We start from the raw sequence: 25,131 nt of genomic DNA, 5'->3' as shown, positions 1-25,131 counted from the left end.
TGCACACAGACACATGCATGCAGGCACACACACATGCACACACAGGCGTGTGCACACAGACACATGCATGCAGGCACACACGCATGCACACACAGGCGTGTGCACACAGACACAGGCATGCAGGCACACACAAATGCACGCACACATGTACACAGATACCTACACACAGGCGTGTGCACACTGACACACACATGCACGCATGTACACACACGCACACACCAATTGGCCCTCCTCAGGTCTGAGTTCCTGGATGCCAGTTTATCCATGGGGCACAGGCCCTGGCTGGGCAGTCAAGGATTTGGGGCCACACCTAGGACACCTTTGGCCTCAGAGGGCTGCACAGTGACTGCTCCTGCGTGGCAGGCCCTGAAGGACCAGATGGGAAGGGCTCATTTTAATGGGGAGGCCAGGCCCAGGGGAGCCTCCTTGATGGACCTGAGCCCCAAGAGGACAGAGCAGGGGACAGGCTGGGGGCGGGGGCAACACCCATGGTGCCAGAATGTGGCCCGGGTAGACCCAACGGGACACGGGCTGGGCAGAAGCTGAGGGTCAAGTCCAGCCCGTATAGCCTGGGCACCTCAATAACTCACCCCCTCCTCCAAGACTCATTTCCTCCACAAAAACGGAAGCTGTTGACGCCGATGACACTCAGCTCTCCAGTGCTGCCTCCCTGCCTGGCCGGGGCTGAACACTGCACACAGTGTGCTCTTTAATCTTCACGACAACCCTAGGAGGCAGGGCAGCATGATTACCACCCTCATTTTTGCGGAGGAGAAAACGGAGGCACAGAGAGGTTAGGAACTTTGCCAAGATCACACAGCCGTTAAGTGCTGGGCCAGGGTTCAAAGCCAGGCCATCAGATCCGGTAATTTGTAAAATTGTAAAATTACTGTATCCAGTCAATTTGTCAGAAATGACAGAAGGCCTTTGCAAACCCTACACTGCCCTCAAGAGGCAAAGGCTCCTATCTTCCTGGGCTCTGAGCCCCTGGAGTCCCCGAGGCACGGATTCCTCAGAGCCTCCCCCGGGGCATCTTCCCACCTAAACGCCAGCCAGAAGCACAAATCGCTGGCTGTTTGTCTTCAGCTCATGAAAAGGCCCAGAGCAAAGATGACTGAGGACACAGACTGTGGGTCCAGCCCCGCTGGGAACTCTCCCGGCCACGTCTACACCATCCACGCGAAAGGACCAAGCACCTCCACCCCAGCGCCCCCGCCCCCCGGCTCCAGCGGCCCCCCACTCCCCGCCAGCCCTCCCCACCGACCGCCCGCAAGCCTGCCCATGGGTTTCCGGCGCACTGCTGTGAATAATTTATCATTTGTTCTTGAGCAAAGAGAGGATATATAAATATCCGTACATACGGGCATGGCGAGCACGCACACGTGTGTGTATGTGTGTATGTCTTTAAACCTCGTAAACTCTTCCTCTGATCTAATCCGGAATAAATTATCTGTAATGAAAGCGGTCGGTTTGCTTGCAGACAACACTTTAAATTCTACCACCTCCACTAATAGCAAGGCTGTTGGCGTGCAGGCTTCATCCATTATTATTGTGAGCAGGTTGCTCATGTTTTTAATGCAAAAGAGAAAAAAAAGGTCCATTTCTAGAAAACACAGTGTGTAAGCAAGGATCTGGGCCTCCTGGGGGGAAGACATTTAGCCCCCGCGGCTGTGTTCTGGGAATTCTCTGCACTGCAGCGCTGCAGGCAGGAGCCGCCCCCCAGAGCCCCTGCAGAGGTGCCAGGGAGGGGCACGCATTGAAGCCCCCTCTCCCGGGACTCGCTGGTCCTCTGCAGATCCTTCTTCTAGTGGCTGATCCTTGCTCCTGACCCTGAACCCTCATGCTGATACCCAGGGTCTCACCAGGAACCCCAACTCTCACATCACAGATCAGAACTCCCCTGTCCAGTTTCCAGCTCCCGTGGAGCCCTGCGCCTGGCCAGAGGCCGTCTGCAGGGGGAGGGGTTCCATTTGTGCCACTTCACCAGAAGCATCAGGAGACCCAGTACCTCTTCCCAACAGAGGGTCCCTGGACCAACACCACCATATTAGTCAGGACGGGACAGGCTCTGCTGATGTAACAGGCAGCCAAGAAGTCTCGTGGCTTACCTCCTGAGCCAACTTTCTGCTGTCCCGTTTGCTGTGGCCAGCAGCTGTCAGGGCAGTTCCGCCCAAGCTGAGACTCAGAAACCCCGTCTGGGCCCTTCTGTGGCCCCGTACCCAAGCGCACGCCTTCAGGGTCACTATGGCAGGGGAGGGACGGCAAGGGAACTCATCCTGGAAGTGACATGCATCACTTCTGCCCTCAGCCCCAGCCAGAGCCAGCCAGCAGCCTGCCCTAACTGTAAGGGGATCTGAGAAATGCCTGGGAAAGGAGGACACGCCTCAGAACCTCTGGTCCAGCGGCACGGCCATCCAGGGCGGAGCTCCCACCTGGGAGACCGAGGATCCTCAGGATTCATCGAGAACTGCTGGAGATGAGCGAGGACCCGAGGGCCAGCACGCACCGCCCGTGACCCTCCTGCCCTCTGAGGCCTCTCTCCTGCCCAGCCTGGCCCCGCCTCCATGCAGGCTCCAGGCTGTCTCCAGCGAGAAGTTTCTGCCAGGAGCCCCAGCACGTTCCCGGCGTAAGGCCCTTCCACAGGGCCCCACTGTCGTCGAGACAGAGGCCCTGGTTCCTCGGTGCACAGGCAGTGACCTCGAGGACCCCCAGATTGCTCCAGCCACATGAGTGAGCCCTAGAATCATGCACCGAGTCGGGGTGCTTTACAGCACAGAGTGTCAGCCGGCTAACTGCTCGGTGAAGGCTAACTGAGATGGTGGCTACAGTCCAAAAAGCATGAAAGCCAGCACTTAGAAGACCTCCTGGCCATCCCCAATTGCATCTTCCCCTCCCCCCATTTCCAGCTCTCTGCGACACCTCGCTCCCCAGGGTCAGGCACCCCTCCATGACCCCCATCCCTGCAGCTCTAGCAGGCAATTGTCAACACCTGCCCGCTGGCCTGCCTCCCCCTCGGGCAGAGAAAGAGCTCCCAAGAGAAGGCTGAGTCATGGCTCCCACAGCTGGAAGGGGCACAGAGACTGCGCGCTAAGGATGCATGGAACATGCGCATGCCGAGCACAGAGCAGATCTGGGAGTCGCTCGCAGCACACCCACAGCGGGAGGAGGAACTCTGTCTCTGTCCGGGGCACACGTCCAGCAGGGCTGGCCCTTCGGAGGACTCCCTCCTCGGCTTGTAGATGGCCACCCCTCCCTGTGTCCTCACAGCTTTCCTCTGGGTGTGTCTGTGTCCTCATCTCCTCTTGTTATAGGACACCAGTCGGATCGGATCAGAACCCACCCTAATGACCTCATTTTAACTCAATCACCTCTCTAAAGGGCCCATCTTCAAATACAAACACATTCTGGGGTCCTGGGGGTTAGGACCTCCACGTATGAGTTTTCGAGGGGACATAATTCAGCCCATGACAGCACTCGATAAACGTCTGTTGAATAGACGATGACGATGACTATAAACAGTCTCCTTGGTGGACACAGTGCATAGCCGACCCAGGGCTATGTATTTGACTAAGGGCCTAGTACGGGACTAAGCACCTCAAATACCTCACCTAATTGTCTCACCAAGTCTTAAAAAGGAGTCACTAGCCCCCTTTCCAGGTGAAGAAACCAGAGTTGAAAGAGGATCAAGAACTTACCAAGGTTACAAACCAGGAGCCAGAGCCAAGACAAACCCAGGCCTGTCCGACTCCAGCCCCAGGCTCTTAGGGACCATGCTGGAAAGCCCAACACGCTGGAGCAGCTCCACAAACAATAACCCAAGCTACCCTACCCGCCACCACGGCCTAGCACCGTTCCGAGTCTGCTGTCTCCCTCACATCATCTAACGTAGTCTTCACAACAATTGTGTGAGATGGGCGTCTTGATTCTTTTTTCACAAAGGAGAAAATTAAAGCCAGAAAGATGAAGTAATTTGACCAACTGCTTAAAAGATGGATGGATGATTGGATGATTGGATGATTGGATGGATAGATGGATGGATGGGTGGATGGGTGGATGATTGGATGATTGGATGGATGGATAGATGGAGCCCCCTCCAGGGGCTCGCATTTAATTAAAACTGGGGCCTCGGCACCTCCTCACGGGAGCCTCTCCCGGCCTCCGCGCTCCGGGAAGTCAGGAAACGCTGGGTTCAAGGCTCCGAGCAGCCCTAACACAGCTGGAAATGGGGACGGTCCGGAACGAAGCCACCTTCCGGAAGGACCCTCAGGCTGGAGGGGACGTGCCATCAGGGGCCATTTCCCGAGCTGTGGCCTGAGCCTGTGTGGACAGAGAGCTGCCTCCCAGGGTGGACGCCACCTAACAGTGTTCCTGTGGGAGCCCCTTGGCTTCACACTGTGGGTGCGTGTGTGTGTGCATGGGCGTGGGGTGCGTGTGTGTACATGTGTGTGCATGTAGGAGGCACGTGTGTGTGGATGCGTGTGCACACGGGTGTGGTTGGGCATGTGTACGTCTGTGGGCATGCATGAGCGTGTGCATGTGTGTGCCCAATTCCAAACTCTGGCCAGAGCTGAGCTTTTCACCTGCGTCACACAGACGGCGCTGTGCCTGCCTTTAGCGGGAAAGACTGGCCCAGGGGAGGGCTCCTTTCCCAGGGAAGCAGCGGAAACCCAGTGCGGACGGGCTCCTACGGGCCGTCTGGACAGGGAAGGCAAAACGCAGGTTCCGAACTTCGGGCGTCAGCGAAGGGGCAGAGCAGCCCTCCACACGGCGCTGGGTGGTGGCCACCAGGATGGGTGACAGCAGGCTCTTCTCCCAGGTCCGACTTTTCTCCCTAACAGCAAACCTCTCTGGCCCCACCCTTCCTGGGTCCCCACAGCACCCCACACCAGTTCCCTCCCTCGGGCCTCAGGGTCACCTTCAGCAGGGAGGGGGCAGGAGAAATGCTGGGTGGGGGCAGGAAATCTTACCCCAAGACCAGCAACTCTGCCCGATGGAAGGCACTGAAAGTACCACCCCACCATCCCCCATCCCCCATCACGGGCTTGCTGGGGGCAGGTGCAGTGTCCACCAATCCAGCATCCAGCCGACCAGGGTCCGAGAGAGGACTGTCACAGCCCGTGGTCAGGCCAGGCCCAAGGGTGACAAGCATTGAGGAAGGCCTCAATGGCACCCCCCTCGTCCCACAAGGGGGAGGGCAGGACCTGGCCTGTCACCATGGTGACCCAGCTCCTGGCACACTCTGGCCACCCTCAGAAGGTGCAGGGAGCTGAAGCCAGAGCCAGACATGAGTGCTGGGAACAGGCCATGGGGGGAGGCCAAGCCAACCAGGGGCAGCCTGCTCCTGACCTCCACCCTCGTCAGCGGAGTGAACCAGACAGCTGGACACCGTCTGAGGTCACGGCCAGACTGCTGGACACACAGCAGGGGCTGGACTGTTCTAGGTTGTGGGACTCTGCAGCCATGCGTCCCCAGATGGGCTGGGGTTTCCCGAGCTCCAGCCATGCCTGTCATACGCTTCTTGTCGTTGCTGTGTTGTGGACACTCCCAGTAAAGGAGCAGGAGATGCAGAGGTCCGGGGCCCCCGAAATCACCATCCCCAGCCGCAGGGGCACCCACCCTCTCTGGACTGAAAGCCGGCAGCTCTCCCCCCAGGGACAGTTACGTCCCACCACCCAGGGCTGTGGTGGGGTCAAGTGAGGCCTGTCCAGGGCGGGCGGAGCAGGGTCCGACCATGCGGCATGTGGTCAGCAGACAGTGGCTGCTGCAGAGGATGCTGGCCGCCACTTCCGCTCCTCGCTCCACAAACCACATGCCTGCAAGAATAAGACATGATGACCTTGGGCGTGGGCTTGTGACCTTGGCCTCCCTTGCTCACTCAGCCAGCGCGTCTCGGGCCCCCTCATGCAGCAGGCCCTGTGGGGGCTGGAGCCTGAGGGCAGGGGGCCAGGAACTCCAGGGGCTCAGGGCGCAGCGGGAAGACGTCCATGGACCCGACACTCCCCCTGCTCAACCATCAGAGCTCCCTAGTGTCCGGGGCCCCCCTGGGAGGGCCAGTCACAGGGGCCTCCAGGAGGGCTGTGGCCTGGGGCTGGAGGATGAGCCCGAGCTGGACAGGAGGCGAAAGTGGGGAGCGTCCAGGACGGAGGCTATGAGAAAAGCCACAAGAGGGGAAGGCCGACGTGGGGAGCCAAGCCCCAAGGACAGAGACTCCACTCAGCCAGAGAGGGCCCTCACTCCTCATCCAGAACTTTCTATGCCAGTATGGCCAACGACTTCTGGCCCCGAGTCCACATCATCAGGGTAGGGACAGGTGAAGGAAATTGAGGACAAGCACACCCTCCAAACCCGGGGAGGAAGCGTGGTTGACCCACGCCGGCATCTTGCCTCTCTACCTGCTCACAATCCCGGTCCCCCGGGGTCGGGGAATCTCAAGGTCCTCCCACAGCCAGCCTTTCCCAGCTGGTCCACCACCACGCACAACTCTGGGCAACACCATTGACATCGTGTCTCAACAGACAGCACCCCCTGGAGAAATGCAGTGTGCAACCCGCACAGCTGTATATGGAAGCCCCGGGATGAGCTCTGAGCTCTGTGCCGGCCCCTGCAGCAAACGCTGGTCTGAGAAGCCTCTTGCCGCAAGCAGCTCCAGGCACATCCCTAACCTCCCAAGGCGCTGTGCGTGATCGGCGGGCTCACAAACACCCAGGAACACACCTTCTCCACCTCAGTGTTGTCTATGAAAGTTAAAACTGAAAATAACCTAATTTTCAACAACAGAAGAACGGTTATGTGAATAATGGTGCTGACTCGTAACAGATTATCATGACTCTATTAATAAAGCACGTGTCCCAGCGCAAACACAGACACGTGATCACTGCAGACTAGACAGGGAAGGGCAGGCAGCAGAAGTGTGCAGAGCATCATTTTGTAAAAGTACACGTTTGAGTTTATGAAGCACATAGAAAAGTCCAGAAGTCCCTATGCCAAACCCGTCATGAGGCTATTTCTGGGCAGAGTCCAGATGTCTGCCCTTCCTTCTCCTCACTTTCCTGCATTTTCTCATGTTTCTGTGACGAGTATGGATTGCTTGAGCTACTTTTTAAGATTCCAGGAGTAACCATCAGTCATAAAAGACACTGCCTGGGACGTCTGAGGAGTGTGGCAGGTCGAGGTACGGGGCCCAGTGTCCGGGCGCACAGGCCAGGGGGCGGGCAGTGGGGGCCCGCTTCCCTGCGGAGCCTCAGCCAGGCGGGATCAGTCACATCTGGGAGGACAAAGCAGAAGCACCAGGAGGCCGGAGCCGGCCCCAGCCCGCTCTATCTCCAGCCTTGCTCCTCGGGGCCTAGCTGCCACGGCAGGTCCCCAGGAGGCTCTCGAATCAGGGAAGGAGCAGCCCCCCGGAGTGAGGAGTAAAGACAGGGAATGGGGAGTGGGGTCCACACACCTCTCGCCTGGCCACGCTCACCCGCAGCGCTGGCCTGTCCCCACCCCAGGACCGGCGGAACTAAGCTGGCCAGACCTTGGTCTTGCAGGTGAGGGGGTTCCTCTAAATGCCACCTGCTCTGTATGAGATCCAGGGCTCCTGACAGGTGCACTCACACCTTAATGTCTGCACCGGCGTGGGAAGTGTGACCCCACACCAGGAGCTACCCAGACAGACACAGGCCTTGACCTTTCCCATCCAGAAGACCCAGCATCCTCACACACAGGCGCCCAGGGTCTTTCCCAGTGCGGACCAGCTGCCGGGTAGACACCCTACCTGAGACAAGTAGCTCCTGTGCCCCAGAAGGAAAAGGAAGGACTTGGAAGGGCGAATCCACCCAGGGCTGCTTGGGGAGAACGAACCACACTCTCTTGGGGTTTGACTGACAGCCCGGCTGGGCTCCTGGCTCTGTTTTCCTCCATTGTTTCCAAAACGAGTTCTCCTCCGTCCCCTCACTGCTCCCACAGCTGCGTCCCTGCTTCCTCCTGGAACTTCTCTGTGGTTTCCATCCTGGTGACTCAAAGCCAACCAGAAGGGCTGGATTTTAAAATTCTATTAAAATGTCAATGGATGTCGTGTGAGCCCGGGAATTTCACATCTTCAGAAATCTTTGCCTCCGTGCTAGTCCAAAAAGAATTAAAAGCCTGCTGCCTGCGGCTCTGTAACGCAAATGCCGTAAATCCCGAAGATTAAGAGACCCCACCCCGCCCCGGGAGCTCCCCTTCCCAGTGTGGCTAGTAATCGGGCCTCTGATTACATTTCCTGTTTGTAACAGGTGAATAAAATATTTAGACGGCATCAGCCGATGGTTGCACGCACAGCCCGGCGGCCCACAGCTGCACCCCCCGACAGGAAGGCAGGAAGACGAAAAACTAAAGCAAAACAAACGCCAGATAAATGCCAATGCATTGTTTTAAAAATTCAGGAACAATAACCTCCCGTGCAATTTATTTTGGTTTAAGTAGTGAAAAGACCCATCCAACTTCCCGAAGAGATGCCAGTTAACTACGAATTTCCGAGAAATCCCATTCGCTGGCTTCCCAGGGTGTGCAGGGTGTCCCGGCAGGCTCCCGGAGTAGGGGGTCTCCGGAGGCCCTCCAGAACCTGACAACAGCAGAATGGTGACAGCCAGCACACACGAGCATCGGGACCCGGGGCTCCCAGCACTAGCCTGAGGTCTGCCGTCCACAGCCAGCTCTGGACATCAGCTCTGCCAGTGACCGTGGGCTAGTCCCATACACACCCCGGGCCTCGGCTTCTCCCTCCGAGACATGGGGGTAATCAAGCAGGACACAACTGTGGGATTGGGGAGGGTCTTGACGGCACCCACGCAGGCATTGCCAGAGGCCCAGTGCCCAGGGAGAGGGGGCATCCTTACCGTGTGACCCGAAAAGGGACAGTATGCTTTGCACTGAGGCCAAATCGGCCGTCCAAACTGGGTACCACGTTGCTGCAATTCCGGAAATTCCTTCCTGTTGTGCAAAAAGCAGAGCCAAGTGCAGGCACCAGAGGGAGAGATGCAGGACCCAGGCCCCAGCCCCATCGGAGCCATGTGGAGGGTAGAGGGGTCAGCCTCCAGGGCCACTGGCAACCGGCGCTCTGCAAATGGTGACAAGCCAGCTCTGAAGCTGCGTGTGTCGGAGACGGAGCCCGTTCCAAGGAGACGTGGGGAAGTGCTGTTGCTCCACACTAGCTAATGGAGGTCTGTTTGTGCAGGAAACCGCTGGCAGGATAGACTTTTATAAAACCTAATTTGAGGTAGAAGGGATCGGTTGCTGCAGAAGGTTCCGGAAGGCATCTGCTAGCCACTGGCAGGTGTGTGGAAAGCAAGGGAGGCAGCGAGGGGCCCCGGACCCAGGCATCGACAGGCACCTGGAGTTCCAGGTGCAGGCCCCCAGCCCAGGGGGCCAATGGAGAAGGACACCCAGGCTGAGCAGACGGGTCTTTCACCAAGAAGTGGCTCAGGGGCACTGGTGGGCCTGGGAGAAATGGGTGCAGGAAAATCTGGGTGCTCGGGGCTGCCTGAGGGCCCCACCTCACAGGGGAGGACACTGAGGCCGGAGAGAAGCCCCTGGTCAGAGCCCGAGCTCCCCCCCGCCAGGTGCCCCATGCTCCCCCAGGCTGCCCACTCAGTGGGTCCAGAAGGCAAGAGGCAGGTAGGACGCAGCCTGGGGTGGGGGAGCTCCACCAGCTTCGTGACGGTCCACACGGGATGTGGCCCAGGCTGGTGCTCGCCTTTGGGGGCTCCCTACCTCAGTTCCTGCCTGACTGCCATCTCTGGTGCCCGGCCTCCCCGTGCCAGAAGGGCCTGCTCACCACACTCAGCTGGCAGCTGGCAGGGAGAGACCCGTGAGGTCCAGTGGTGACTTGACCCAGCCTGAACCTAGCCCCCACGGCCGAGCCTCCCTGTGGTGGAGGCGAATGCTCGAGCCTGGGCTCAGCGAGCACCCAGGTTTCACTGCACCCACTTCTCCCAGGCCCACCAGTGCCCCTGAGTCACTTCTTGGTGAAAACATAGGCCCAGGGAGGCCTGACATCAGGATATGGCTCTCTCCTAGGAGGTGCCTGGGAGGTAGAGACACAGATTTCTTCACAAGATGTGCCCTGTTCTCCATCCACCCAGAGACCCAGGGCTGGCCATCTGCAAACAGGTTGGTGAGTGGACGCGGTCCAGGTTGCTGGCCAATGCAGTCTTCCCAGTGGCTGGATGGAGATCATGTGGTTGACCTCCTAGAGCCACGGCTGGGCAGCTGTCCCTGGGCAGGGGCAGGGTGGACAGACCCATCAGGCACAGTGGGCACAGCCTGGCCCTCGGAGTGCCACTGAGGAGCTAGGGAGTCCGAGATCCAGCCTGCAGGAGCCCTGGTGCTGGAGGAAGGGCCTCTTTCCTAATCTGCACAGAGGCGCCGTCAGGGCTCGCGGGGGCCCTACCCAGGGAGCAAGACAAGGGGCTGCAGCCCCCAACACAGAGCATGCAGGACCCCGAGTTCCAGGCCGTCCTCAGCTCCGCTGGGCACAAAAGTCACCCCCTTCGATGGATCCAAAGCTTCCTCAGGGATTCTGGGAAGGCGCAGAACCCCTGCCCTGGACTCTGAGCCCTGCGTATGTGCCGTGTGGGCAGGAGGAGAGGAACAGTAGCAGGAACGTGGTGACACCTGTCACTACTGCGGGCCAGGCAGTGTCTGCCAACGCCGCAAGGCAGCCCATTGCGGGAGCCTCGGGTATCCGGTTTGACAGAGGATAAATGGAGGCGCCTGGGGCAGAGCATGGCCCTCGGGGGCTGCTTGGAGCTTGAAGGAGTCAGCCCACCAGCGAGTGGGCAGCCGGGTTCCCCGCCCTGCAGCTGCGCCTGGACCCCGGCTAGGCCCTGCCCATCGCACACCTTCCCTGAAGCCCTTGGTGCAGGCGCACTGGGAATGGTGTGGATGGACAAGTGCGGACAGAGTGCGGGACTTCATAATGGACCACAGCCCGCGTCCCTGCCAGGCCCCCGCTCACCTCCGCCCCACCCAGGTCCACCCAGAGGGCGTCCGGCCTCTTCACTCCTGCGGCCTGCATGGGCCAGTGCCCCAAGGAGGGGTCCAGCCGTGGCAGAGACACCCTGAGAAATACCGTGGACCAACAGCCTTCCAGGGCATGAGGAAGCCCCGTGCCTGCCTCTCTCTGGCACGTGGACCTCAAAAAACAAAAGAACATATTGGGGCCGGCCCGGTGGCACAGTGGTTAAGGTTATGCCCTCCGCTTCGGCAGCCCGGGGTTTGCTGGTTCTGATCCCAGGCGTGGACCTAAGACCACTTATCAAGCCATGCTGTGGAAGGTGGTCCACGTGTAAAATAGAGGAAGATGGGCACAGATGTTAGCTCAGGGCCAGTCTTCCACAAAAAAAAAAAAGAAAAGAATATAAGGCTTGAGTTCTATGCAGCCACCAAAAGCTCAGCTCACGTGGCTGCAGCTAAGTGTTGAAAGGATGGGTTTGGGCTTTTTCTCCCTACTTTTAAACATCTTTTAGAGATCCCTAGCAACACCTCTGGGAGCCAGCGCTGGGCAGGTGACACGTGTTTAGGTGCATCAAGGTCCCTGTCTGCACCCTTGGGACAGGTCACCCTGGTCATTTGGGGAGGAGGCTCTCCACCCAGTGGCTGCAGGGCTGTGGGCGGCCAGGGTCCTCTGAACCAGCTGAGCTTGGGGGAAGCATCTGTCTTCACCCTGAGACTCCGGACCTGCCTCTCTAGGACCTTTCTCCCTACAGTGACAGCCACAGAGTGGGGTTCAGTGACATGCCAGGTGCGGTAGGCCCCTTGCTGATACCCCCACCTCACTGGGGACGGGACACCCACCACCCACTAGGACCCTCTTCTTGTATAAACCTAAATTTGCCTTTTGGACATCATTGCTGGGATCCCAAATTTGCACAGCCCAGCAATTAGGGGGGACCTCAGAGATAGAGGGGGGAAGGTGGCATCACGTGGACATCAGTGGGCTCTGCAAGAAAGACGTGAAGGGGACAGGCTCATTCTCTCCGCTGTCAGATGTTCAATCTGCAGTGTCATGCTGGGGGAAACAAGAGGTAACACCATCAGAGGTGAGAGATGGCTGTCAGTCAGGCGCCCGCCTGGTTCCCAGGTCCCCGATTGTCTGGCACTGGGGTGCGGGACGGGGGCCGGGGGGCTGAGCTTTCAGGGCGAGAAAGTTGAAAGCTGCTCCCTTTCCTTTTGCATGACATCTGCCAGGGCCACACTGGACAGGCTACAGTGCGTCACTCGCTCCGTTAGGAGCAAACGGATGAGGGGGCCGGGCCTCCCCTCTGAACCAGCATCTCCCAGCCCTGGGAAGGAGGAGGGGCTTGACGGGGGCTCCTCGGTTCCTTCGGAAGACGTGGGCCTGAGGGCCTGCGCGTGTATGTGTGTATGTGTGCCTGTGTGTGCATTCGTGTGTGAGTGAACACATGGATGTGCACATATGCATTCTCAGTGTGCCTGTGTACATGTGCCCGTGTGTATGAATGTGTGTTGCATATGTGTGCCTCCGTGTGCATGCATTTGTCTACCTGTGTGTATGCATGAGCACGTGTGTGCTTCTGTGTGTAAATGCATCTGTGTGTGCTCTGTGCATGCGCGTGTGCATGCATTCGTCTACCTGTGTGTATGCATGAGCACGTGTGTGCTTCTGTGTGTAAATGCATCTGTGTGTGCGTGTGCATGCATTCGTCTACCTGTGTGTATGCATGAGCACGTGTGTGCTTCTGTGTGTAAATGCATCTGTGTGTGCTCTGTGCATGCGCGTGTGCATGCATTTGTCTACCTGTGTGTAGGCATGAGCACGTGTGTGCTTCTGTGTGTAAATGCATCTGTGTGTGCTCTGTGCATGCACGTGTGCACGTGTGTGCACTGCTCATGCATGTGAGTGTGAGCAGCTCCAAGTGGAGACCGCCCACCCTGCATGGAGGGGTTCAGCCTGTGAGGTTTACAGCGCTCCCCCATCCGTCTCAACTGCAGCCCCAGCCCAGCCCTACTCCTGAGCAGGACACGCGCCCCCGCCCATCTCCCACCACAGACCTGGCTACTAACCCCATGCTGGCCCTGCCCATGGCGGGGACCCAACCCGGAGCCCCCCTGCCTCCAGGCAGCAGAAAAGGGACAGTGGCAGTGTGGGCGTCGGGCAGCAGAAAATGAGGACAGTCCGTGGGGAAAGCGAGTGTGGCCGCCTTCTCCAGAACTCACTTTTCCACACCACCCTCTCAACACGGCCCTCCCAATGGCTTCAAACACTTTTCTGCCAGGAAACAAAATGCTCCCCTCTCCCCTCGTCCGGGATCTCTTCGCCTTCCCCAGTTAGCGCCTCTCGTCCTCCAGACCTCGGCTTCAGACTCCCTCCAGAAGGTGCTCCTGACCCCCGGGATCAGCCGGATGCTCCTGGGATGAGGGGTTGTGGGGCAGTCACATCCGTCGCCCCGTGGCCTGTAGGGCCCTTTGGGCAGGGACAGCGTCCCGTGTGCCACTGGTGTGTCCCGGCCCCAGCCGTAGCTGGCACACCTGGCACTCTGCAGACACCTTCCCACGATGAATGGACGTCCCCCTCCCGGGCCAGGCCCACCGAGACGCACGGGGCCCTCGTCTCGCTCTCTCACTGGAAGTGGCTGCGAGACTCCTTGGGGTCAGGTGTTTCAGAACACAAAACAGAACAGCTGAGCTCCTGCAATGGGCCAGGAAGCTTCTGGATGCTTCCACGTCGATTTTCTCATTTCAGCTCTAAAGAAGTCTGACTCAGTGATCCAGCCAAGAGCTTGGCTGACAGGCAACACCTCCTGTGCACAATTCCCCAGCACGCCGGCCCCTGAAAGTTTCCCCAATTCCTCCCACAGAAAAGGGGAGGAGGGGACTAGCCTTGGTCCTGCCCCGGCCTTTTGGCCTCCTCTCTGCCTGGACGCTTTCCCCAGACCTCATGTGATGGCACCCCTGCTATTCAGGTCCCAGTGCAAATATCCCCCCTTGGCGGAGGCACCAGGGCCCCCACACTCAGAACCTGGGCCCCCGCAGCAAACTTACCCGGCCTGATTGTCTTATCTTTCTCCACCTCTAGTTGCCTTCTTTTGTTTATCTGTTTACTCCTTATCACCCCTCCCCTTGCAGTGGGGTTCTCTGCTCCAAGCAGGTAGGTATTTTGGGTCCTGCACCAGCTAGGCCCTCAAGGAATGTTTGTTGAATGACTAAAAGAAAGACTGAAGGGCCAAAGACTGTGGAGGCCCAAAGATGAGTCTCCCCTGGACTTGGCGAGTTGTCAGCAGTGTAGGGGTGAACCCCGGGAATCTCTGTGCCTCCCCAAGTGAGGCCAGAGCTGGCAAGGACAGAACCAAGGTTGCAGTGTGTGGCCACACTCCCGAATCTGCTGCACTGGCCCTGCTGGTGACCTCAGGCCCCCAGCCCAGAGCCTCAGACCGCTCACAGTGGGGCACATCACCCCAAAGGACCCTCACCAGAAAGCCCAACCCAGGAGATGCACTTGGGGAGCTGCTGGTCAGGATGCAGGGCTGGGGTCCACTCAGATCCCTTACCGCCAGTCCCTGAGCCGAAAACCACAGATAGGGACGCTGAGGCGGGCCTCCCAGTCAGGACAAGGCGCAGGGTGCTGGTGCCCGGGCACTGCGCCCTCTAGAGCCCGGGAGAAGCCCCTTGCTCCTCCCTGGAGGGCCTGGGCGCCAGGCAGCATTTCCGCTCATTTCCAACCCCGACTCCATCTGCATCGGTCGCGGCCTCCCCGGCAGAGCTCAGTCAGCAGGTTCTCACACCTTCCCAGGTTCGTCCACCGCTGCCCCCACCACAGGCTCTGGTTGAGTCTCGTCTCAGCGCAGCCAGGCCTTTGTGGCCAAAGTCAGGAGCCAACATGAGGAGGCTGGGAGAGACAGGGGGAGGCTGGAGGAGGTATTCGGAGGCAGGGGGAGGTTTGGGAGGCAGGAGAAGGCAGGGGGAGGCAGGGGAGGCAGGGGGAGGCTGGAGGAGGTATTCGGAGGCAGGGGGAGGCAGGTGGAGGCAGGGGGATGCTGGGAGAAGCAGGGGAGGCAGCAGGAGGCTGGGGGAGGCAGGAGGAGGCAGGGGGACAAGGGGAGGCAGGGGGAGGCAGGGGAGGCTGGGTGAGGCCTGTCTTGCGCCCTCTTCTCATGGTGACCTCCAGGTGGAAGCACCAGGTCATATTCTGAGGAATCCCTTTGGCAGAGGATCCAGAACCGCCCCGTGGGTGTGAGTGACCCCTGAGCACCCTGGGCCCCAAGTCGGGCCTCTGGGCACTGCTGGGGAGCCTCAAGCCCCTGGAGCCTGTGGGTGGAGATGGTGCTGGGTCGCAGACGAGGCTGACATTAACGGCGCTGCCCCAGAGCAGGAGGCTGAGGTCCCATTAGGCTGTGACGACCGGGGAGCCGTGAGCAGGGCCTGGAGAGAGCCAGAAGGAAGGGCTCGGCCTTGCCCAGTCTCGGGCTCAGGTTCCCAGCAGGCTTCAGTCTCGAGCCCAGCCAGCTGTGAGGGCGTGTCTCTGCCGGTCTGACCTCACCTCTCTTGCTGCGGAGACGCCAGGAGGCCCTCAGATCTGCGCTTCTCAAGCCCAGAGTGCACGCGGCTCAGCCGTCAAAGTGCACCTCTAGCCGCTCCAGGCAACACCAATCCTCCCACCAGAGTCCGACCAGCAGGGAGGGGAGTACACAGTGCACGGACCTTGTTAATCAGTCACATGGCACTCGACCATGCAGACGCCTTCTGAGAAATGCGACAGTAGGCAACTTCGTCATTCTGGGAACATCACAGTCACACACACGCAGATGGTACAGCCTCCTACACACCTAGGCTACGTGGTACGATTCTCATGGGACCATTGTCGTGTGTGCAGTCCGTCATTGATCAAAACGTCATTATGACTGTAGTAAGGGGAGGGGGGCCCAGAGAGGGGGAGCAGCATGCCAGAGGCACACAGCCTCTGATCTTGACAAATGCCTCCCCAGCCTCTTCCTGCCTCCCCCAGCCTCCCCTGCCTCCCCAAGTCTGGCCCTCAGGTGCCCTGCCCAGGGTGCTCTGGGCTTCCACTGCTGTTCTATGCAGGAGGAAGGGGTGTCAGGAGCAGCCAACCGTTTCTGCCCTCATCAGCTCGTGGTATGTGGACAGATGTTCCTCCAGCTGTGGAGATCAGCTGCCTGGAACCATGACACATTCAGAGCTGTGCCTTTTGCATAGGAGGTCAGCCCAGAGATGTTCGTGAGCCTGTAAGTCTCAGTTAAACCTACCACCCTCATAAGCAATAGCACGACTTCATAAAAGAGTTAATGTTAATTCATTAATATGGGCAGGTCAGGGCTGAGTCTGGGGCTGGGATCAAGGCTCAGCCTGGGGCTAGGATCAGGGCTGAGTCTGGGGCTGGGATCAGGGCTGGTCTGGGGCTGGAATCAGGGCTCAGCTTGGGGCTGGGACCAGGGCTGAATCTGGAACTGGGATCAAGGCTCACCCTGGGCCTGGGATCAAGGCTCAGCCTGGGGCTAGGATTAGGGCTGAGTCTGGGGCTGGGATCAAGGTTCACCCTGGGGCTGGGATCAGGGCTCAGTCTGGGACTGGGGTCAGGACTCAGTCTAGAAGAGAGACAGGGCTCAGCTCGGAACTGAGGTACAAAATGCTCCCCGGCTGGGAGACAGAATCTCTTCTCCGGGACAGCCAGAGCCCGTACCACCCACGTGATGCTCTATGGTGCTGGGAGCAGCAAGATATTTCCACCAGCTGCCTGATGTGATCCCCCGTAAAGCCATAAAGCAGAAACTGACTTTGAAATGGCCCTTTCTCCGCCCGTATCCTCGGACATAAATTTAAATAAAACGGCAATTTAAATGCCTGCGACACTGAGGAGGCGGCATGGGGCTGTCTCTCCAGGCTGTGTGGGGAGACAGAATGCGGCCCTAAACCCATCATCCTGAGCCGTGCCAGTGAAGGTCGGCGCTGGGGCAGCAGGGAGAGCGACCAGCACCTGGCACATGGAAGGGGCACCGGGGGCCTGCGTCTTCCCCCCCCCCCCCCGTCTTCCCCTCTGAGCCTCTGCTGGCCCCCGTTCCCAGGGGGACCGGAGGAGCAAGCTCTGTCCCATTAGAGGAGGTGCCGCAGCTGTCGCCCTGGGTCTCCGCCTCTGGGAAAGCGGGGAATATATAAGGTCTATTTTGTACACTATTTGGGAGACTTACAGGACTGAGCGGATTCCTCACCTGCTCTAAGCGCTTGTAAATCCCCCAGCTGCGTTTCCGCTGGGCTGGGAACCACAGGGGAGCGCTAACCAGGACTGAGCTGATCTGACTTGTGCCAGAGCCGAGCTTCTGGAACCTGACCCCCAGAGGGCTGGGACCACCCCAGGGCGTCTGACTCAGCAAGTCTGGGGCGGCAGCTGAGGACTAACACGTCCCCAGGTCTGCTGCTGGCCCCGGACCCCACTTTGAGACCCGCAGTGCTAAAGAATACTGGCCCGGGGCTGTGTCGGGGGCATGAGCAGTGGGGGGAGTAGAAGCAGGAAGTGAGGCACGAGGTGACCAGCAGGGTCTGCAGGCAGAGGAGAGGGGGAGCCGCCATGCCTTGTCTTGCCCTGCCCCAGGGACCCGTCCCAGCCTCGCGCAATAGGAGTGCCGCTCAGTCATGGCACCCCGTGCCTACAGCACTGGGCAAGGCACCCATATCGACGGCCACCTGGCCTTGGGCTCCTGCCCATGCTCATCGAGAGCATCTCTCTCCTTCCTCACACAGCAACCTGGATACACAGCTCCCCTTACAGGTGGACAAGCCAAAGCTCAGGGAAGTGGGGACCCACGACGTCCTCTTGGCCGGGGAGGGGCAGCGGCTGGCAGACTCCAAATCTGGAGCTTCCTTCCCAGACCTCTCTGCCTAACCCTGGCTTTCCAGCCAGGTGCCACGTGCCAGCGTCTGGGAAGATGTGCCACAGCCACAGTGCCCTCAACCCCATCCCGAGACAAGCCTGGACCCACCCCTCCTGGCAGCATCCGTCCTGTGGACAGCCAGGCCTCCATGCTCCTGTCTCCACGGCCCAGCCCACAGGAGGAAGGCTATCAGGCCGCCGACAGGAGCTTCGGCAGCTTTTATGGGCCACCTTTGCCAAGATTTGCAGCTGGCACTAAAAGACAAATGCAACTCGACAATAGAAAGGAAGGAAATGGTTATAGTGATGAGCTCCAGGGGTCTGTGTGTCCCCAGCCCGCCGAGAGGGTGGGAGTTGGGGGGTTGGTCCTGTGACACCAGCGGGAGGTGAGGGCAGGGGCCAGTTATGAAAAGAGGCTGTCAGGCTGGCATCAGGACAGGTGTGATCAGGGGACCTAATGAGCCAGCGAGGAGTAGATGGCTCAGAGCTCCCCGAGGAGCAGTGGGTAGACGTGAGCTCACAGGTGCTGGGTCACAGGTGTGTGCTCACTGGTGTGTGCCCACTGGTCCATGCTCACAGGCATGTGAGGAAAGGGCTTGGGGACCTGTAGAGGGCTTGCAAGTGACAGGACTTATTGGTCATCGAGAAAAGCAGCAGCAGGGTCAAGAACGCAGTCTACAAGCAGAGTCAAGGATCAGAAACTACCTATGGGCACGGGGCTGGGCTCCATCTGCACCTGGAGCACTGATGGGGGAGGGGTCTTGTCGGTCTGGGATTAGGGTCAAGGTCATTCCCCAGCCTGGCAGCACAGTTCTCAGTAGGTGGGGCTCGAGGCTGAGCGGAGGTCAGGGCGGAGCCAATGTCGTGGGTGGCCGGAAGCTGAGGCCCCGGACAGCCCAGCAGGGAGTGTTCACGCAGAGCATGGGCCTGGCTGAAGCAGGCGGACACAGACTAGATGGTGTTCACAGGCAGCGAGGGGCACGTCACTGCTTTTCCTCAGCCAGGGTCCCTTGCCTACAGCCTAGATAAGGTCCTTCAGACCCCTCCCAGCGCAGGGTCAGTCCAGAGCCCTCTCTGCAGGGCTCAGCCAAGGGCCAGGTTTCTCCGACTCTGTTATCTGCTTCCCTCAGCCCCCACCACCCCCCACCAGCCCCCAGCAGCCCCCACTGGCCAGCCATGAGCCTAGATGTGTTCCCATCCAGATCCATTCTCCTCCGTCTGCGCCTGCCTGGACCTGCTTCCTTCTCTCCCCCTTCTGCCAACCCAAATGAGGGACCTGCCCATCAGCCCAGCAACACATCACCCTCTGGGACAGAGACAGAGGGCAGGGGGTCCTTTCGCTGATTACTCAGGGTAACACGGGAGAAGAGGGGGCATTCGAAGCTGTTCAGCAGGAGGTCCAGAGCTCAACTTTTGAATTTCATTTCTAGAATCCCCTTGACCTCCTTGGAGAAGAGACTGATTCTGGGCGCGGAGGAGGAAAAACACCAGCCAAGCCTGGAGCATCCTGTGATGTCAGGAAGTCAGGAAGCGCACAGATCGGGTCGGAGCAAGCTGAGGGGGCACAGGAGCCAAACCAAGGGAGCGCCCCGGCCAAAACAGGAACCGTGTGAGCGGGAAAGGAAGTACCAGGAGTGTTGAAATAAATGTCCGTGGGTCCATGCTCACGTAAAAAACTAACTGAACAAATAATTAAATGGAGGAGAAGAGTCAGCTCTTCCTTAGAGAAGGATTCTAATTAATGAGTGTAGAAGAAGCGAGGGAAACGGAATATGACCAACAAAATGCCACAGCAACAGTTGCTGCCAGCAAGATTCACCAATGGAGGCTCAGAACAGTGAAGGAGAGTTTAAGGAGGAACAATGTATTTGCATAGTCTCGAAGTAGCTCCCTCAAGATATTTATTAGTTACACAGAGAAAAATAGTAACTTTGCAGTAGAGAAATCCAGCAGACACCGGTTTCGTGAAAGATCAGGGTTAATATCCCCTAAGATCTGTCGCCATCACGTTCTCCCAATGTGACACACGGAGAAGGGCACCTCGCTTCCCTCCTATTCCCGCCAAAAATGCCAAAAGTATTTGACAAACCCAGGTGGGAGGATGTTCCACAGAATAACTGACCAGCACTGTCCCTAAGGCAGACAAGAGGACAGAACGAGGAAACGGCACGGATGGGAGAGACCCGGGGACCCGACAACCAAACACAAGGTGACCTCCCGGACGGGAGCCTGATGGACCGTGCAACAGGGAAAGGGCAGCAGGGAAGACTGGCGAGGTTCCAGTGAGCAACGTGGTTTAGCTGATGGTGTCACACCACGTTAGCATGCGGCTCTCGCTAATCGTGTTACTATTGTGAAGACGGGAACATTAGGGGAAGCCAGGTGGGGTGTACAGAAAAATCTTGTCTGATTGTGCAACTTTGCTTTTTATTTTCTTTCTAGTTTGAAATTATTTCAAGTGAAGAAAGCATCTCCTCGGCCATATTTATCTGCTTGGATCCAGCCCGGCCCCCAGCGTCTCAGCCCTCCCTCTGCATCTCTCCTCCCTTCTCCATCCCCCGCACCCTGGACAGCCCTGAGCAAAGCTCTCTGACCTTCCCAAGTGGGGACAGTTCCCCACGAGGAGCTCTGGCACCTTCCTCACCCTGTGACTCGCCAAGCAGCCCTTGGGGGGAGCCCCACACCCACTGCCCCCCAGTCTGGCTTTGTAGGTTGTGCCCTTATAAAGACGACATCTGCGGTAGGCAGGCCAGCCCTGGCAGGCAGTGCTGTAGCACAAGGCCAGCTCCTAGCCACTGGCAAGTCTATCAGTGGCTGCCGTGGGGTCAGGCGCCCATCTGTGGCCAGGATGGCAGGTCACATGATACCGAATATGGCAACCTATGCACAAAAATCCTTTTTGAAAAAAAAATTTGCCCACCCAAATGATTCTCCCATCTCCCCTTCCATAAACTCCCATCTTAAGTTTTCTGTTTAGAAATTTCTTCTAAAGAATTGAGGTTCCCCAGCCCCACCTAGGGAATCTGGTCAAGGGATGGCGTCAACAGAGGCAGCAAAGAGAAAACCAAACCGCCACCCGTGGCCTCCTGTCCCGCTGCTCCGTCCAGAAGGACCTCAGCCTCTGGGAACACAGAGAAACACCCAGAACAGTGAGCCCCCTGCCCAGCCGGCTCCCCACCCCAGTCCTCCAGGAACCGAACCCTCTTAGCAAGCAACTGCCGGGCCTGAGTCATTTCCATCCAATCAAGGCGGCAGCAGGAGGCATCCGTGAAACACGCTGTACGACTTCACACTGCGAAATAGATTAATAAACCATTATGATAAGCAAGCTGATTATTAGCATGACAACGAGGCTCTGGAGCTAATTGAAGCCATCCAGCAAAATGTCAGCGCCTTCTTGGGGTATGAAATATTCATTGCACCCAAGCCCCGGCTGGGGAGCGGAGGTTTCTCTACCTTTGCCCATATGGCCAAATGTCAGGGGCTCCTTCCCCTGTGACAAGGTCTGACCCATGGATCTGAGTCACACTCTCGCAGGGGCCGTGGCCTTCTCCAGAGGGGCATGGGGCTTTGTTACAGCTGTGGCCCTTTTCTTGGTCCACTTCAAGAGAAGAGAGAAACTCTGTGAGTGTGCAGGGGTTCAGCCCCTATTCTTAAGGGGGTCTCAGCAGGGCAGGGGCTGGGTCCCTGGGAGGTGGGGTGCAGGGCTGCCTCTTCTGGTGAATTTCAGCTGTGTTCCTCTGAGGTGCCCACCCCAGGGAATTTGAGGCCGCCTGCAGGCAAATTGCATGTTCCACAGCCAAGAGCAGTGCTGTTCCAGACCCCGAAAGTAGCCTTCAGCCGCCTCACCCTCTCCCTGTCACTCAGCCGGCAGCCTGAGTGCCCCTCCTCCAGCCAGAGGCCCTTCAGCCAGCTCCATTCACGGTGGGGCGCAGGATGCGACGGCATCATGTGGACTGGCTGGTCCCTGTGCCGAGCCTCATATCCAGTAAGCCTCAAGCTTGGTGGAGGCCAGGAGCCTGTCAGTCTCGGGGTCAGGATGGCTCCTGGTGGGATGACTCCAGGTGGAATAGTTCCAGGTGGGATGGCTCCAGGTGGGATGACCCCAGGTAGGATGACTCCAGGTGGGATGGGTCCAGGTGGGATAACCCCAGGTAGGATGACCCCCGGTGGGATGACTCAAGGTGGGATGACCCCAGGTAGGATGACTCCAGGTGGGATGGGTCCAGGTGGGATGACCCCAGGTGGGATGGCTCCAGGTGAGGTCAGAGTTCTGGGGCAGGAATGCACTTACCAGACTTGTCCTTCCTCGGGCCTTGCTTCCTACTTGTGAACTGGGTGGCCTGACAGTGCAAGGGGACATGGAGCATGCGTGTAAAACTGATGCAGAACCAACAACTGGAGCTGTGCTTTTTATTATCATTTATTTCTTCAGCAGAGCCCCGGTGGAGTGCCACATCCAGGAGCTGCGAACCCCCATAGAGAGCAGAGGCGGCCAGATGGCGGTGCTGGTCAAGGCAGACCAGAGCTCCCGTTGCCAGAGGAAGGCTGGCCAAGGGCAACGTTTGACCCAGAGAGCAGGGGCTGAGGGGGGTACCCCAGGCATCAGTGACCAGGCGGTGGGGTTACTACGGCCTGGAAAGGCAGTCCCAGCTCCCTAAACCTGCTGGGCACAAGCGTGACCCCAAAGGAAAGGGAGCAGCTCCTCAGTCCCCTCCCGTGGGGTAAACAGTAATGGCCTCTTCCCATATTGTCATGGCAACCGCACTTTTTAACAAGTATCTGACTCTCTGTTGTGTCTTAGATGTCGTGGGATTGACGTCAAGTTTTCTGACACCAACTGAAAAAAAGAAGCTGCTCTACACCATGGCATTTTTTAATTAAGGTGAATTAAAATTCCTCTGGTTTGAAGACATTTTAAAGGCTGCTGTGACAGCCTGGAAATCATTATTGCCCTCCTGGGGCTCCATCTGACCCCAGCTGTCTGCAATCCGACCTCCCACTGACACCACAGTGCAGACACTCCCAACAGGGCGTGCGACAGGGACAGAGTCCCAGCACCTGCCCCGAAACGTGGAAGCCCCCATCTCTTGCTGGGGTGGGAACGGACGCAGCCTCCGGGGAGCACACACCAGCCCTGATGAAAAGCTTGAAAAAATATACACCATCACCAAGGGGATTACCAGGGAACACCAAGGAAGGGAGTTCTGATCCGTCCCACAACCTGGATGACCTTGAGACAGTATGCTGTGTGGGAGAGGCCAGACAGCCCCCCCACACGCTGTAGGATTCCTTTCACATAAGCGTCCAGAGGAGGCGAGGCCATCGAGACAGAAAGCAGACCAGTGGTTGCCAGCGGCGGGTGGAGGATGGAAGTCGTGCCAACGGGGACAGACGTTTCCTTTTGGGGTGATGAAAATGTCCTCAGATTGGTTGTGGTGTCTACACAACTCTGTAAATACACTAAAAATCACTGAATTGTACACTTAAATGGATGAATTGTATGGCACGTGAATTATTTCCCAATAAAACTGTTTTTTAAAAATCACTACACCAGCGCTGGCCTGGTGCTGTAGTGGTTAAGTTTGTGCGCTCTGCTTCGGCAGCCCGGGAGTCATTGGTTCAGTTCTGGGCACGGACCTGCACACCGCTCATCAAGCCATGCTGTGGCAGCATCCCACATACAAAACAGAGGAAGATTGGCACAGATGTTAGCTCAGCAACAATCTTCCTCAAGCGAAAAAAAGGAAGACTGGCAACACATGTTAGCTCAGGGCCAATCTTCCTCACCATAAAAAAAAGATCACTACACAACAATAATACATTCATTCTGAAATATATATATATATATACACATATACCCTCTAGGAATTTTCCTAAGGAAATAATTGAGGATGTGCATATAGATATTAGAATACTTCTTTTGAAAACCGCTTTAAATATCCAACGGGAGGGCTTGGAGTCAATGCTGGTGCGTGCATTCACTAGAATATTGCGCAAACAGTAACTTCCAATGATGTGGTAGAAACACGTTTGTTGACACAGATACGTGTTTGTGAGGAGTTGTTGGGCGTCAGGTTAGAAACAGCAGGTGTGGACATCGTAAAAGCACACACCTCGCGTACACGGAAGCTGCTAATGATAAACAGGGGCTGCTTCCAGGTAAGGGGTTTGGGAAGATGTTTTTCCCTCCTTTTTTCAATTCCCAGCATTGTCTGGGTTTTCTATTTTGACCTGTCTTACTGGTGTAACAAGCCGATACGAGTTAGTTTTTGGAGACGGCCGGAGGGAGGACCAGCCAGGATCCCGAGTGCAGAGAAGGATGGTTTTGCTTTGAGCAAACAGAGCTGGCGGGGGTGTGGGTGGCGGGCGGCAGCAAAGCAGAGCGGAGCCGGCCTCCCCAGCGCAGAGTGCACTTGGTGGGAAGGACCTGGGTGAGACCTGCCCCTCTTTGCCTCCGTCCTGTGTGAAATGGAAGTGATAAATCCCGCCTGGAATCCCGGGTCCTGGGAGTTGAGCCCCAGAGGCCCCAAGGCGGCCGCTGGCAGGAGAGGCCCTCTATAGGGCCTGAAGCAGGCTCCGCAGCCTCGGCCTCCCAGGGACACTGGCCTGAATGCCAAGCTCGGGCCCCAGGGCTAGGAGGTCGGTGCTGTGCCCGCTCCCTCTGCCTGCACATTATTTTCTGCTAATCAGCATCACTCATCCCCAAGAGATGCCAGCCCAGAGCCCACCGGCTGCTCGGAGGAGCCGCTCCCTGGTTCCGGGGCACGCTTGGCTGGGTTTGGGAAGACTGGGCATGAGCAGAGCTGACAGCCCCATCTGCTTCCTCCGAGGAGCCCGAAGCGCTGGGAGCAGGCACGGAGCCCTGTTCAACAGCCAGGGCCCAACCTGAGGGGGGAGCAGCCCTCCCAACCAGAGCCCTGGGCCACCCCGCCCCGCGGCCCTGCCAAGGTGCAGGAGACTGAGAGTCAGGACCCAACATCCAGACGCCAGCCTGGGGGGCAGGCGTGAGGCCTGGATGCTCCACGCAGATGGGGACACGGGCTACTGCAGAGGGACAAAGACAATGGCTAGAGCAACGGCCCGTGACATTAGTTGAGCGCTCCCTAAGTGCTCTGACGGACCGCTTCCCTCAACCCTCACGCTAGTCGGGCACCCCCATAACCGACGGCTCTCTGGGACCAGTTCAGCCGATCCCATCTGATCAACAGAGTCATTAAGATGATTTTCAGGAACTGAGATCCCTCGTTCAGTTCAGGCCGGTT

This window comes from Equus asinus, chromosome 10 (genome assembly GCF_041296235.1).
Source record: "Equus asinus isolate D_3611 breed Donkey chromosome 10, EquAss-T2T_v2, whole genome shotgun sequence".
NCBI lineage: Eukaryota > Metazoa > Chordata > Mammalia > Perissodactyla > Equidae > Equus > Equus asinus.
The sequence above is the reverse complement of the archived record's forward strand: the minus strand, read 5'-3'. Positions refer to the sequence as shown.